The following is a 17,028-nucleotide window of genomic DNA, read 5'->3' as shown; positions in this document are numbered from 1 at the left end:
TAAGTTATAGAGCCCAGGAGGGCACAGTTGATATGTACATTTTTATTGTGGCAAAACAAAATTATAAAGTTACCAATCTTAACCATTTTAAGTACAGTTTAGTAGTGTTAAGTAAACTTACATTGTCATGAAACAGATCTCCAGAAACTTTTCATCTTGCAAACTGAAACTTTAGCCATAAAACAGTAACTCCCCTCCTCCCAGCCCCTGGTAACCACCATTCACTTTCTATATCTATAAATTTGACTACTTTAGATACCTTATGTAAGTATAATTGTACAGCATTTGTCCTTTGGTGACTGGCTTATTTCACTTAGCATAATGTCCTCAATGTTCATCCATGTTGCAACATGTGTCAGGATTTCCCTTCTTTTTAGGGCTGCATAGTATTTCATTGTATATATGTTACCACATTTTATTTACCCACTCATCCGTCAATGGACATTTATGTTGCTTCTATTTCTTGGCTACCATGAATAATACTGTAATAAAGACAGGTATGTAACTATCTCTTTGATATTCTGCTTTCAATTACTTTGGATATATACCCAGAAGTAGGATTGCTACATCATATGGTGGTTCTAGTTTTAATTTCTTTAAAAATGCCATACTGTTTTCCAAAGACAATGTGCATTTTTATTACTAATGAATACCATACCCTGTATTTAATATAATGCTTGAGCTTATAGTAGACCTTCAAAATGTCTCTTGAGTATATGAATGGTAACAAGAGGGACTTGGGGGTAATGAGAAGACAGGCTTAGGCCTCTCAACCATGGCCTCTCTTGACTAAGGCCTAATTATAATAATCAGAAGCTCTGAAACAGAGGCTTGTCCATCCTTTGCTACGGGGTGAAGACAGAATGATGCATAAAGAAAAAAAACCCAAATACTAGCTGCTTTCATGTGAGGATATTTTAATTAAAATTCTAAGCCCCCTTGCCTTTTATTCATCTTATTACCTACTCTTTTCCTCTATTTAATTTCCAAATTTCTCCTAAAAGAAAACGGAAAAAAAAGAAGCAGAAATCCCAGCCTCCATGGAGAAACCTCCCCAAGGTCCTGGGGTAGCCGGGTACGGCAGAAGCTATAGGTCTCATTCGTGGTTCAGGAGGCTTAGAGATGACCTTAGGAGGGGTACCCCCTCATGGATATCATCAACAATGTCCTGAAGAATGGCTACCACCTCCTGGCATTGGGTGTAACTGTCTCTGGCCACATGGACCAGGACTGCCACGTGGGCATTATGCTGGTCTAGGTGGCCCTGCAGCTGGGCTGCTGATTCCCAGGCCAATTTGCTCACAGCTACCTGTTCCCTGCCATTTCAGCTGCAATAATGGCAGCAACAGTGTGGTGGCGCCCAAGGGTCCTGGCACTGGGCCGAAATGGCACACTCAGCCTGCCTGTGCTCCAGGGGGCATTGTAGAGACATGGAGCGTTTGGGGCTAATGATGGAGTCTCTCTCTGAGGCTGATTTCTGTTTGTAGATTCTGGCCTCCTCTGGACTTTTGTTGGAGAAAAAAGAACAGAATTCTAGCTGTTCTCCTGATCCTATGCTCTCCAGGGCCCAGTATTAAGACTGGAAAAGATTATGGTGAGGGTCAGTTATCAACTACATTTAAGGCAAGAACCAGTATAAGCCAGTGGAAGGATCATTGGGCTTGGGTTCTAGTATCAGCCTTAGCATTAATTGGCAGTGTTACCTTCTACAGGTTACTTTCCTCTGAATTAGTTTCCTTAGCTGTAAAATGCAAAGGTTGAAGACAGTCTCCAGCTGTCCCTTCCATCTTAAATATGCTGACTCCAACACCTGTAGTGAAACCATGCTTTCTTAAATTTTCAGGAATTTTGAGGCACCCTGACCTTGGTTTTATCATTTATGACTTCCTTCTCCACCCAGTTCCATGGAATCAAGGCTTTGGTAGGACACATTTGGCCACTTACCTGTCCCAGTCCCTTGGACATCCTGGCTAATGTCCATCTCAATTGTCTTGTTAACCCGGGTACCGGCTAGGCTTTCAGGACTGAGGCCAGTGGACAGCTCTAATATTTCCACTTTCAGCTTAAAACGATACTCTGTCTCTACCTCCATCTCTCCTTCTGGAGCCTCCTACTGCTGCTGCTGCTGGGAGAGTCACCTTCTGCTCATCCATACATGACTGGGTTTGCCCCTGAGGTGGACTGGGCTGCTGCTGCCCATGATCTGCTCTGTAGAAGGGGCAGCCCTTGGTGGGAGGGTTCTCCCCGAGTGCAGGATGGCCACATGGACATTCTTGCAGGCCACCTTGTGGTCCTTAAACTTGGTTTGACACTGGTATGCATGTTGGACACATCCCTGTTCCTGAGGGCACTTGGCCATATCTTCATAGGCTCTAGTGTTGTGGTGAACTGGTGAACTGTCTTTCGGCACTTCTTGATGGCAGGTTTCTCCGTGGTGGTGAGCAGGTACTGGATCTCTGCTGGTTGGTCCCACTGGCGCCTGGCCTGGGAGCAGGATGGCGGAGGCCATCAGTGCAAGTTCTGGACTGGTCCTGTCAAAGAGAAACAGCACTGGACAATTGCTAGGTGGCAAGACAGATTTTATTCAGATTATTGCAGTAGGGAAGAGAGACTCAAACGTAAAGTAAACTCAATACCAACTAAGACAAAGGCAACTAAGGTTTTTTTGAAGTGCTAAAGAGAGTTAGATCCTTTAAAGATAACTAAAAGGGTCTATAGGGGAGTGAAAATGGGAGAACAAAAAGGGGCTAGGAAAGACTACGGGGATCTACAAAGGGGCTAGAAAGAGATGGGAAATTGCTGGTGTCACCTTTAAGGACACAGATTAATGCAGGAGGAAACCAGGCTAAAGTTTAGTCAGGTCTATTGGCAGAGTGTTTGGGCAAGTCCTTTGTGCCGCATGGGAGTCAATAGTTTGCAGTTGCTTCCTGGTGCATAGTCTCCCTCTTGGAGCCGTCTGGAGGCGGTGGACTGGTAAGACTGGGATTCCTCTTCTTCCTTTTCACCCCTGTGGGTGATGGGAGGGTCAGGATGGACTACATCTAGGTCAGCTTAACATGGATTGCCCTGAAGTCTGTCTCCACTTCTACTGCAGAGACTGGCTGGAATGACAATAGGTGAGGGAAAATGTTATTGAGGAAAGGACTCCCAGAGAAGCCCCACTACTTCAGAATTTGCTGTGGCCACTGCTTTTGTGATACTTTAGCTGCTGAAAATTGTCAGGGGTGTGCATGGTACAACAGATGATACTGTGGAGGTTCTAAGATAGTAGAGCTTGCTAATGTCATTGGCCCTTGTGCTCTGCCCTTTGCTCAGGTCAGAGTTTATGGCAGGGAGGGACAAAACCAGGGAGTTGTAGGAGTAATCCACCCAGGCTGACCCACCAGAGACCAGAGATCTGCCCAGGATCCAACAAGACTGGTTATCAGTTTTCTTGGCTAGCCACAGCCACCCCAATCTGTGACAGGGAGAGGTAAATATACACCTGTTGTCTTATCCCCTCTGGAGGCAATGGAAGGCTTCTTCTAAGTAAGCCACAGGTGGCTTTGCCAACTCATATCTGTCTCACCAAATATGCAAATATCCAAGCTTCAAGCATACTTCCTGCACACTTGCCTCCACTTTAGTTTGGCTCTAGAACAGCTCACTGCTAAAGGCCAGGAGGTCTCTCACGCTGGATGTCTAATGGGCAAGCACACTCAAGGTGGGGCCAGTCATCCTCCAATAGACCATTTGCACACATATCTTAACTGGAAAATCCCTTCAATGGCAATCAAGCAGAACAGACCTGTTCCCACAACACAGTTAACAGAAATATCTTGTGTGTCCAGATTGCTCTGTTAAGATAGTGCCACCCACAGCTGTAAGCACCTGCTGATTTTTCTTGAAAAGAGGGGGTTGTTATAGACCAGGGGTGGCTTTGGGAAGCCAGGACTGGGTATGAATATGTGGTTGGGGGCCCCACACTTCAGCATGGGACACAGGGAAGGAAGGAAATGAACACTAGGTATCAGGATCTGCCTGCTACATCCCTTTCCTCTATCCTCTTGACAATAGTTCCCTGGAACAGCTTCCGTAAAGTAAAAAAGTCAGGTTCAGGATTCTTGACCCCTGCCCCAAAAGTTCCCATTTCCAGACATTGCCCCCAGTCTATCTTCCTTGTCTTCCTGACAAAATACTGGGAAGCCTAGAAGCTGGTCTGAGTGTCCCAGCTTAGAAATGGTGACAAAAAAGGCTTAAGTGTTTCACCTTGTGAGAGCCTGAAAGAAGACCCAAGAAGGCGGTAAAGCAAAAAAGGAAGGCTTGGAGGGATTAAGCAAGATACCATGAAATCCTTAAGATCTGAAGTTGTGTATTCAACGTGAATTCAACAGACATTTATTAAGGCTTACTCTATGTCAGGCCTTTTGCTAAGCATTCAGTGGGGGAGACAGATTTGTAAACAGCAATTGCAGTACAATTAAAAGAGCAATAGAAAAATGTCAAAGCAAAGAGATGGGGTCATTCCATCCCACTTTCCCCTACAGGGATATGTTGAGGGTGGGCAAAGTTAATTGGTAGCCCTGTACCATAACTCTTTCTCCTTCTGTCCCTCTCTCTTCTCCCTCCTTTCTTCCTCCTCCACAGCCATCCAGTGGTACCCAATGCACTCAGTTGCTCCACTAATAGAACAGTTAGGTGAGTTGTTGACTTCTGTCCTAAGGAAAGAGAACTTCCCAGTGGAATTGGCTATCCAGCTCCTTAGTCTTCTGCTGTGAGATTATTATTTTGTGGACATGTAACAGAACCTCTGGGCTGCTCCGACTGAAACAGAACCCACAGGCCATTTAGTTAGAGGCCCGATTGCCTGCTGCCAGAATTACAACTCTCAGTACTAGAGTTTAGTGAAAAGAAAAAAGAACTGTTTATTTAACAGTTAAATAGATTTATGTTATTTGCGTATTTCTGCTGTTGACTCTTATGTTCTTTAAAATACCCACAAACACATAGTTCTGCCTCCCCCTACCAAACCAGGCCAGCCTTAGAAAAGTCAGAAACACCATTTCCCTACTTCCCAGGCACAGTTCAGCTTTACCAGTAGCTGCCAATCACTCAAATCTGATTGGGGAGGTCCTTTCTGCACCATGGTGCCCTCCAGCTTTTAATGCAGAACTGCGTGGATTCTCAGCCTCCTTGTAAACTGCGTGGATCTCCTCTCCTTCTCAAAACCGCATGGAGAGAGCCTCTTAAAGCAGCCTGGAGAGCCCTATCAAAACCGCATGGAGAACTCAGCTTCTTCAATCCGTATGGAGAACCTAGCTTCTCAAAACTGCGTGGAGAAGGCCCTTTCACCAAGCCGCATGGAGGGAGCGCTCGAGAGAGAGAGCAACCTGGAGATCCCCCTCCTCCAAACCACATGGAGGGAGAGTGTGAGAGTGAGAGAGCAAGAGAGCGAGAGAGCGAGAGAGTGAGAGAGAGCGAGCTAAAATGTCCACAGCTGTTTGTATATCCCTGACTGCTTCCTCTGAAGCAGCAGGTGTTGCAACCAGTTCTGACCATTCACAGAACCCTATGCAGGCTCTGTAGGCTCTTTCTGTACCATCCCACAGTTAAAGACTCCTCTCATCTTTTTGGGCTTTGGAAGGATCAAAGCCATTTTACATAACAAAGACACTAGCAACTAGCCCCAGGCATGCAAAGGCGTCTTAAAAGCTGCTTCCTTTTCCCCATCCCCCAGCCACAAACTCTGGGGTTTGTTTTTGGACACCCCTGTTTCTGTAACAGACAGACATTTCCTAATGACAAGAAATCAAATTCAAGTTCTAAGATCTAAACCAGTCAGATAGACATAGTTCAACACAAAGAAAGAGGAAAGTATCTGGATGGATGATTTGGCCTAGTGTGTTTGTTTTGAATTTTCATTTATGAAAGATAAAAGTTTGAAACTCTTACCAGTTTCAAATGTACAGTTTGAAACCAAAGTACTTGCCACTCAGATTTTATGTTAATGTTTTGTCATGTTTGCTTCAAATCTTAAAAAAAAATTAGAATAAAATATTTAATTAAAAATACTTAGATTCAGCTACAGATTTACTCCCTTTATGTTTGCCCCTCTTTCAGAAGAAATCACTACCTGAAACTGGGTTGCATCATTCATTCCCATGTATAATGTTATAGTTGATATATTTGTGTGTTTAAAAAAAATAAATAGTAATTTATGTTTTGAAACTTTGTATAAAAGATTTAATACTGTGCATACCTTTTGCTATCTGATTTTTTTTCATGTAGTATTCTCTTGCTATATGAGGCTACATTAAATTTATGTATTCCACTATAAAAATAAACCAGTGTATTTCTTATTTCTTTCTGTCATATCTCTTATACTTTCTATTTACCATGCTTTTCTTTGATTTGTTTTTTCATCTCTTTTCCTTTCTTCTGTGTAATGAAAGTGCCTATTTCTCTCTTCCCTCTATTACTTTGGAAATGATATATTCTATTTAAATTTTTCTAGACTTTATCCCTAAAATTTTAACATGCCTTTAAAATGTCCATTTTACTTCTGAATAAATAAAGACCTTAGAATATTTAACTTTGATCTGCTTTAGCCATTTGTTATTATTGTTTAAAGCTGTGCTGTTTAACATGGTCATCCCTAGCTACATGTGGCTACTTAAATTTATGTTAAATAAAATTAAAAATTCGTTTTATTGGTTTTATAGTCACATTTTAAGTGCCTAATAGCCTCATATGGCTAATGCCTACCATACTGGACAGAGAAGATATAGAAAATGTATGCTTTAGGAGTCTGCTATGAACTGAATTGTGTCCCACTCAAATTCATATGTCAACCCTCAATGTGGTTGTATTTGGAGATAGTGTCTTTCAGAGGTAGTTATGGTTAAATGAGGTCATAAGGGTGGGGCCACAATTCAAAATGCCTTATTAGAAGAGGAAGAGCTGTCCCTCTCTGTATTTACTCAAAGGAAAGGCCATGTGAGGACTCAGCAAGAAGGTGGATGGACATTTGCAAACCAGAAAGAGAGCCGCTCACCAGAAACTGAACTATGTCAGACCTTGACCTAGGACCTCCAGCCTTCATAATTGAGATATAAATTTCTGTTGTTTAAGCCACCCAACCTGTAGTATTTTGTTATAGCAGCCCTAGTAGACAAATATAATAAAGTCCTTTGGACAAAGATCTGGAGTGCTATTCTGAAAATCTTCTATTTCACTTTCTTTAATAATAGTTTAGCAAGGTATATAATTCTAGGTTGTCAGTTATTTCCTTGGGCCCTTTGAAAATATTATTCACTGTTTTCTGGCCTTTTTTGTTACAGGTGAGAAATCAGCTGTCAGTCTAAACTTTTGTTCCTCTTTTCTTTTGGATTGATTTTAATACTTTCCCTATATTTCAGGCACTCTGAGTTTCACTGCAGTGTGCTTAAGTAAAGGTTTAACTTTATATTCCTTGTCAGGATTCATTATGATTCTTTATTCTGAGGATTCTTGTCTTGGGTCAATTCTGAACATTCTCAGCTATTATTTCTTTAATTTCCTTCATTTTTATCCATCTGGAATTCCCATTTTCATTTTATCATTCATTCCTCTTAATTTCTCTTTACATTTTTCTTTTTCCCCACTCTTTTTCATTATGGCACTTTCTTCAGCTCCATCTTCTAGTTTACTATTTCTCCTTTCAAATATTATCTGTTCTACTTTTAAATAGTCCATTAATTTATCCTTTCAAAAACTGTATTCTTTGCCCTGGCTAGCGTGGCTCAGGTGGTTGGACATCATCCTGCAAAGCAAAAGGTTGCTCGTTTCGTTCCTGGTCAGGGCACATGCTTGGGTTGCGGGTTCAGTCTCCAGTTGGGGCACGTATAAGAGGCAAGTGATCAAAGTTTCTACCCTTCTCTTTATCCCTCTCTTCTCTCTAAAAACAAAACAAAACAGAACACAACAAAACTATTCTTTAATTCTAAAAGTTTGATTTGCTCAAATCTACCTTTCTTTCAGGATCTTGTGTCCTGAGTATTTCTTTACCTTTTAAGTAAAACAGATCCTCTTTATTTACTTTAAATATATTGATTGGGATCTAACAACGTCTCAGGACTTCAGTGTCTAGATATGAAATGAGGCTTTCTATAAAATGGCTTCTAAGGTGACTTCAGCACTAACATTCTAGTATGCACCCTGATTTTTCTTAATAAACACTGTTGGCTCACTTTCCATTTCCAATTAATGAAGGTGGTGTTGGATCATGGCAGTGAATAAAGAATGGTTATTTTAAAAGCTATCTTCCCTGAACCTCCAGGGCTGTGAGCCAACACCTTCTGTTTTTTTTTTTTTTGTCTTTTGTTTTAAATATATTTCTTTCCTGTATAAGCATAGAGAGAAGCAGATGGCTAACCAGATGAACATAGGCCAGGAAATATATCCATCTGCCTTTGGCTCTTTTGGATGCTTATTAAAAAATCAAGTGAGAGTTTTGTTTTGATCTTTACTGCACTTAAAATACAAAATTAGAGTGTTAATGGTTTTTCTACGCTCTCTAAAATCAACAGCATATTGGAGGACTGATAGAAGGATAATGAAGGCTTGAATTTCTTCTTATCTAAAGGTTCCCACAATTGAGCTAGAAGAATGTAGGAAGGTGCAGAAATGAACTGTGTGAATGAACTGGAGTGAGGAATGGAGGAGGTGATATTAGTATATTCCTTTAAGGGGCAAGTGAATGATCAATACAACCATTTCTGGAGCTTGTATCCCAAGGTATCTCACAAACATCTTTTAAATTCTGCTTCCATATTGTTAAATGTTCAGTGAGTGGAGTATGCAATGAGATTCAGTCTTCCCAAAGTCTGGTTTCTGGTGTACCAAACTAATTGTGAATGCTGTGGACAGGAACTGTAGTTTCTTAGTCAAATGGCATAGAGCCAATAAAAATTAATATTCAGTCTACTTCAAAGGCACTGGCTGTCCCCCAACCATGCCAGCTGACCAGATGTAACCATCATGTTTTTTCTGATTTATTGTCCTTGCTTAGGTTTTTAGAATAAACTTGACATATAATTTATATATACTTTGCTTTAATGAGGTATAGTTTATATATACTTTGTTTTAAAGTTCAGCAAAAATATAATTTTTCTTCCTTTTCCATACTGTCCTAGACAATTTTAGAACTAAATGTCAAAGCTATATTCTTCTCCTGACTACTGGTGTTTTGAGAGACTTTGTTATCTCTTAAATTTCTTTTCCTCTGTTGTCTTAACTGCAAAACAATTGTTTACTCCAAATTAAGATCTTAATAAAGATAATTAACATTTACATGCATTTTATAAGCCCTTGAGGCACTGTATGTGAGGTACATGTATTTATTCTATATACACATGTGTCATTTTTATCCCCCTCTCTCCCTCATCCCTACTTCTATCCAGAGAGCTATTAGATCTGTCAATTTTTCTTCTGAAACGTCTCACTCTCATCCTTTTCTTTTTGTCTTTTCTTTGAACATCTCCCCAGGCCTCATTTCTTTTTATCTAATTAAAATAATCCATTATACACATCCTCTAGCCAGATTAATCTTCCTAAAGCAGAATTGATACCATCTCTCCTTTGTTCACAAGTCATCGATGGCTCCCTTTTGCCTCCTAAATCAAGCACAGTCTTCTTACTCTGCTGGTCAGTGTCCTCTGCAGTCAGGCCCAGTACACCTGACTGCTTCCAGTCATACCCTGTACTGACTTCTTATGCTAACTCTTCATTCTAACTACTCTAGTCTCCCAAGAATTCAGTCATTGTTACCTTTGTATTTTGCTTACAATGTCATTGCTGCCCCATCTCGCTAGAAGAAATAATGCCCACCTTTTGATCCTCACATCGAATATTACCCCTTTTCTTTAGTTTTACCTCATCACCCCTGTGTAATTTTACACCTGCCATTTTTTAAAATATGCTTTATTGTTTATGCTATTACAGTTGTCCCAATTTATTTTCCCATGTTACCCTCCACCCAGTGACTCCCCCCCTCCAGTTGTCCATCCCCCTCTTAGTCCATGCCCATTGGTTGTGCATATATTTCTTCTCAACATCTTCCTGTCTACCCCACTCCCTCCTACTACGCTTAATTCCTGTACCATCTCCCTCCCTTTTCTCTTTCCCCCTCCCCACTGACCTCCCCCCAAAATGTTCCCCATACCTATAATTCTTTTCCCACTCTCATTGCCTACTTAGTCTGCCTTTGTTTCAATTCCCTAACTTCTGTTGTTGGCTGTTGTGATACAGTTTTCATTTTAATATTCATAGTTTTGATCTTCCTTCTCCTAAACAAGTCCCTTTAACATTTCATGTAACAGTGGTTTGGATCTGATGAACTCCTTCAGTTTTACTTTGTCCTGGAAGCACTTTTTCTGCCCTTCTATTCTGAATGACACCTTTGCTGGGTAGAGTAATAGTGGTTGTAGGTTTTTGCTTTTCATTACTTTCAATATTTCTTGTCAGTCCCTTCTTGCCTGCAGAGTCTCCTTTGAGAAATCAGTTGATAGTCTTATTGGGACCCCTTTGTATGTAATTCTCTTCATCTCTCTTGCTGCATTTAAGATTCTCTCTTTATCCTTAATTTTTGACATTTTGATTATAATGTGTCTTGGTGTGGTTCTCCCTGGGTCCAGTTTTTTTGGAACTCTGTGCTTCCTGGACCTGTAAATCTATTTCCTTCCCCAAGTTAGGGAAGTTCTGCTTCATTATTTTTTCACATAATTTTTCAATTTCTAGTTCTTCTTCTTCACGTTCTGGCAGCCTTATGATTCGGAAGTTGGCCCGCTTATAGCTGTCCAATAATTTCTGAGCCTCTCCTCATTTTCCTCATTTCTCATTTCCTCTTTCTGCACTGGTTGACTGTTTGTTTCTTCCTTATGTTCCAATTTGTTGATTTGACCCCTGGTTTTCTCTCCTTTGCCACTTGTTTTGTATGTGTTTTTGTTTGTTTCAGCAGGACTAGCCTTCATTCCTTCTCCGTCTTGTTTAAGATCTGTTGTCAGGTCTGTAAGCATTCTTATAACCAAAGTTCTGAACTGAGCCTCAGAAAGATTTCCTATCTGCTGCTTCATTAGATTAGATATTTGCTGTCTGGTCAGCTGAGTCACTGGGATCTCTATCATGATCTGTGCCATCCTGACCATTTTGTGTTTACCTTTGCTTCCTGGGCAGGGCTGTCACACCTCCTACGCTATAGGTGGCAGAGCCCCGTGCACTCGTCACAACCGGACGACCCATCTCACCACGCTGTGGAATTTTCTGCAGCGGTGGGGGTCCAAGATGGATTCCTGTTGTTCACTCTTCACTGAGAGACCAGGAGCCTCCTCCTCCATCCCCACTCCCTCCAGGCCTCACAGTTCAAGGCATGGAGGTCTGCCTTCCCCGGCTTTGGAGTTGAAAGCTGACAGGTCTAGTCTGCAGCTGAGGGTGCTTGCCAGGTGCTTCTCACCTCCCACTAAATAGGGGTGTCTGTGCTTACCGGTGTCCTGCCTCCATCGCTGCTGCTGCCTCAGACAGCACAGCTTGAACTCTCCTCCCTGGCTTCACCCCTCCTACCTGTCCAGATGAGCATCACTTCTTTATAACTTCATACGTTGGACTTCCATTTATTTTCTGGAACTTCTGGATATTTCTGGTTTTGCGGTAGTTGTATTCCTTCTTAGTTGTGGAGGGAGATGGAGCATGTCAGTCTAGGCCTCCACCTTGGCCAGAAGTCTACACCTGCCATTTTTAATGCACATGGCACTTTGTACCATGCCTAGAACACAGGTTGCTTTTTCTCATGATTATTTGTGCTTGTACCTTGTTTTCCATATTAGATTATAAACTTTTTATCTTTGTACCTCCCCTAAATACCTAGATAAAAATATAGGCAGTATTATTTATAGTGTGAGTAAATATCAGAATCTCAAAGTCCTGTTGGTTTAATAATGATAGGCACTTAAAATATTTTGAAACTTCAAAATGATGATGTACAGTTTACTTGAAGGATAAGGTAGAATAAAAACTGATTATAAATAATATCTAATTTACTGTCTCATACATAGCTCACATATAATTCATTAAATGAATGAATACACAGATGTTACAGGAGACATACAGATGTTAGCCCATCTGTAAATCAGCAGAAGGTATTCCTCATGTCCAGAGAAAGGACTCTTTAAACCTAAAAAGTAAAATGAGTAGGAAAAACTACAATGCACTAAGAATACAACGGACTGTCTTTAAAAAAATCAATTAAAGCATTTTAAAATATAAAATCAGTTCATTTAATATTTAAATATATCCTACTGAGTCTTAAATACTCATTTGTTTTTAAATGCTGTTTGATATAGCCATATAGACCTGGGTTCAAATCCTACCTATACCTATTGGTATAGGATTCTGTAATCTTTTAAACTTTAGTCTCCTCATCTGTAAAATGAAGATTAAAAAAACTACATTGCAAGGTATTAGAAAGATTAAATGAGATTATGTGGTACAGTGCATAGCATAGTATTTGGCACATAGCACATGTTAAATAAATGGTTATTATTTCAAGTTAAATCACAGCTACTTCAAGAGATAGATTTTTATACACTAAAGCTGTGCTGATAAGGTAGTCACTAGCCACATATGACTGAACACTTGAAATGTGCCTAGTCTGAGTTGAGACAGAGTAAGTATAAGAACACACTATATTGTTAAGACTTAGTACAAAAAAGTAAATATCTCCTTATTTAAAAATATTGATTACATGTTAAAATGACTTTTTGAATATATTGGGTTAAATAAAATATATTATTAAATGAATTTAGCATGATTCTTTTTACTTTTTAAAATGTAGGTACTAGGACATTTTAAATTATATATGCAACTTGCATTATATTTCTGTTGGGCAGCACTGATCTAGAGTTTCTGGTCAGGGACAGAATTAGGTATACAGATGCTCAACTAATATTTGGTTGATATGGCTAAACCTTTTCATTTCTTTATATTGGCACAATATAAAGAATAAAGCAACTATATTTTAAAAAATGCACACACATCTAGACAAATTTACAGAATGAAGTTATTAGAGAATCTTACATACTGTACTCATATTCACTCTGTAAGGTTTTGGTAATTTCCTCCTGCAAATCTGTGGCTCTAAGCACTGAAGCAAAATTCTTCAAAAAAACTCTTAGTGAAATTGTGCAACTAAGAATGAGGATGACTTTTCAGTAACTAAGAAACTCGATTGCTGAAACTAACATTGGCAAATGACAATGAATCACAAGCTGATGACAGACCCAACCGTGTTGTTGACTTTAATGGAGAAATCAGAATCACTGATGCTCTCTGGCTTCTGAATTTTTTTGCTTTTTGTAGCACAACTAACCTAAAGGCTTCTAGGAAGCAAAAGATAGGGGCAGGTGCTATGGGACACTCCTGTCTTTACAAGACACACTGGTTAACTCCAGGGACCATTCGCCTTTCCATTAAGCATAAGTCAAATGCCTCTGATGATTTTCAACACTGGCAGAATTGGAGCCAGACAATACTAGGGTATTGTCTATGAATGTATTATTCCTTTATTCAATTGGATTTGCAGCAAACAAAGTCCTCAAAAAAGTGTCTGCACTGGTTCTTTTATCAACTTTTGATGGGAGTGGGAAGAGTGGCTTGAATTTTGTTGTCTGAATTGTTCAAGGAATGCACCAGGGTGTTTCCTCCCTTTTCTCCTCAACATCTCTTGATCCCTCTCCAGCCACTACAACCACCACTTATTTAGTGCTTACCACACGCCAGGAACTTTTCTGAATACTTTGTTTATAGCTCACTGAATATCAAACCATTCTTTGAACTAAATACTACTTCTATCCAAATTTTATTTTTTCATATCAAAATATTTATTTTTATTGTCTATATTATTACAGATGTCCCCATTTTCCTTCCATTTGCCCACGTCCCCCTTGCCCTCGCCCCCCTTCCCTCCGGCCATCACCACACTGTTGTCTGTGGGTTATGCATATATGCTCTTTGGCTAATCCTTTCACCTTCTTTCATCCAGTCCCCCCTCACCCCCCCCTCTGACAGCTGTCAGTCTGTTCCATGCATCCATGCCCCTGTTTCTATTTTTTTTAAAGGTTACAAAACTGAGATACAGAGTGATTAAAGTTGTTCACAGTCACACAGCAAGTAGAGCAGCCAGAAGAAGAAGGGAAGTCTGCTTGCCTTGGTGCTCATGACCCTAGACTACAGCATTAGGAGAAGATTCTGACTAGTCCACATTACAGAAGAGAACAGATCTGCTTGACAAGGGCAAGCCTGGACCTGCAGGTTATTCCTGAAACTGCTCTGGCACTAGGGATGTAGTTTTTGACTTCCAAGCTTTTGTAGTCTTTGAGTGTTAAAGGACTACAATGGATTATGGTGCTTTCCTGAATGCTGAAAGCTAGTTATTAATCATAGAATATTTAGAGTATTGTTTGAAAAGTTTTGTAACATAGAATATTGTTCATTGGTTTGAATAAGGATGTAGAAGTGTATATCATTTAGTAAACATAAATAATGTTTATTTAATAATACTTATAAAATATTTTAAAATTGCATTGTGCTTTTGGGTACTTTTCATTCTCCAAGGACACAGAAAAGTGGAAGTATGCTATTATATCCAATTTGCAATCTCTTTTCCAGTCTTCCTGCAAACTTCTGCTCTCTAAGGATCCCCCTAGTGTTAGCTTTAGAGATTGGCTTAGGTGTGTCAAGGCCTAGAGAGAAAAGGGATACTGAGGGAAAGCAAGAAAGTGAACAAAAAAGAAAACCATAAATACACAACTTTATCAGATTACATGTGCTTCTTCATTTTGAGTAAGAAGTAGGGGAGAGCCATTGGCTAAACTCCTAAACTCCACTGGGCTCTGCATGAAATATGTGCAAATGCCTCTAACTTTTTTTAAGTAACAATCTGATTATTCTCTCTGTATTTTGGAGGAGCAGGAGATATCAAAAGAAACATCCTTTTTCTGTTCAAACATCTCATACTCTAGTGAAAGAAGGGATGACCACCAATTAAATATCCACATGTCTTTCATGGCTGAAGATGATGATATTAAAGACTTGACAAATAGAACTGTCATTACAACCTCCAAATCTGCCATAGGCTCATGGGACGTTTGAGTGGGGTAGACTATTAAGAATTTTCTAATTTCCTCATATTTTATATGAAGAAACTGAAGCGCAGAGAAGTGTGCTAGATTCAAGGATTTGGTTTTCATACTTCTACTCCTTGAGACTTTCTGCTGCAAGTTACTTTTCCTTGAACTAAGCTTCCTATTTTTTTAAAAATCTTTTTTATTTTTTTACTTTTTATTCTTTTTTTAAATGCAATTTTATTTATTTATTTGTTTATTTATTTATTTTTCAAGAGCGGGGAAGGGAGAGAGAGAGAGGGTGAGAAACATGAATGTATGGTTGCCTCTCGTGCGCCCTCAGCTGGGGACCAGCTCGAAACCTAGGTATGTGCCCTGACTGGGAATCGAACCAGCGACCATTTGGTTTGAGACCGGTGCTCAATCCACAGAACCACACCAGCCAGGGCCTTCCTATTTCTTTTAGTGTTAATTTTAAGTTGTTTCTAGAGCAGAAAATATTGTCAGTATTGCCTTCAATATACCCATAATATGACAGTTACGATCAAGTGGTAAAGACACTCTTAAGTTATAAGTAATTATCCCTTACTATATAATTGCAAACAGAATCTTCATTCTAGTTTTTGTTTTGTTTTGTTTTGTTTTTTGCCTGTTAAAGAAAAGCAAGCAATCAGAGATGACTGGTATTTTTTCTCTAAGGATCGATTTACCTGCCCCCTGGGATGACACAAAACTATAATCTGTATAATAACTAAAAATACATATACACATACAAAGAAATAGCATATTTATTTTGTTTAGGAAGATTAGACGTAGAATACTTGTCAGGGTACAATGAGCCTTGGAGACCTCCAAACAAGCTAATAAGTAGTTGGCCAAAATTTCAGATATAGAATTACCGGGTGTCTAGTATTGGGCAATCTAGTATTTTCATTTCCTGTTACGTAAAATTAAAAACATGCTGGGGCAATGAGGCTGTTCTTTATTGTGCATTGGGTAGTTACATGGGTTTATACATAATAAAAATTCATTGAACAGTACAGAGTTAAGATTTGTGCATTTTACTGTATAAAAATCACAACTCAGAAATAAAAATATTTTAAAACCATAAAAGGCTAAAAACAAACAAAACTTGGTAATTCAACTTATCTTTTTCATTTAATTTCAGATTTGCTTTATCTTAATTACTCATCCGTACTCGAGTGACTTGACATCCCCCCTTTTTGTGTGTGTTTCCTTGTGCTTATCTTTCATTAAACTGTTATTTTAAAAGACCCCGTGATCTTATAAGGCGAAAAAGCCTTTAACTTACCCATTTGAAAGATTTTCCCAAAATTTCGTATAACATATGAGGCCTTCTCTAGGGCTGCGGGGTAGACACCGAAAATTTCTTTCACTTCACGCTCCTCCGCAGCCTTCAAGCAACGGTATCCAGTTAGCAAATGAGGCGCTGAACTAAATAGCCTATCCCAAAGATGCTATGATTCTAGTCTCAATCTCAGATTCTCGAAATTCACTTTATTCCCCTGGATGCTTCTTAAGGAAGATATCCAGCACACCTGATTTGAATATATATTTTAAAAACTATTTACTTTTATGTTTTCATCTCTATGCGTTATAAACCTCCATTCGCAGACGTTTAGTCTTTAAGTCCAAGTGTCAATTTGTTCCTTCTTTGTGAGTGAGGGTACAGGTGATTGAGAAACACTCTCGTAACTTCCGGAAAACGGGGAAGACTACGACTCCCAGAATGCATCGCTTCTCGTCTCGCCCTACTTTGGCTGCCCAATGACCAGGCTCTACGAGCCTTCTTTCGGTCCCATTGGTCAGTTTTCCCGTCAGTGCGTGTGGAATAGGGAGGATAGAAGCAGAGCACTCCGGTTGGTACATTTCCCGC

At 39.7% G+C, this 17,028-nt stretch overlaps 1 long non-coding RNA gene across 2 annotated transcripts; it reads right to left on the bottom strand.

Moving 5' to 3' along the window:
• Positions 1 to 2,040: 2,040 nt before the first annotated feature.
• On the bottom strand, positions 2,041 to 16,838 carry LOC150007159 (uncharacterized). Of its 2 annotated transcripts, none has more exons than XR_016511790.1 (3): positions 16,755 to 16,838; positions 16,444 to 16,546; positions 2,041 to 2,531 (listed from the first exon to the last, which is right to left on the bottom strand). It is a non-coding gene; the product is annotated as an uncharacterized LOC150007159 (long non-coding RNA). The 2 variants fall into 2 exon arrangements; XR_016511792.1 differs by lacking the exon at positions 2,041 to 2,531 and adding an exon at positions 2,550 to 3,101.
• Positions 16,839 to 17,028: the final 190 nt, after the last annotated feature.

This window comes from Furipterus horrens, unplaced genomic scaffold (assembly GCF_987537825.1).
Source record: "Furipterus horrens unplaced genomic scaffold, mFurHor1.1.pri manual_scaffold_6, whole genome shotgun sequence".
In the NCBI taxonomy this organism is placed as follows: Eukaryota; Metazoa; Chordata; class Mammalia; order Chiroptera; family Furipteridae; genus Furipterus; species Furipterus horrens.
The sequence above is the reverse complement of the archived record's forward strand: the minus strand, read 5'-3'. Positions and strand labels throughout refer to the sequence as shown.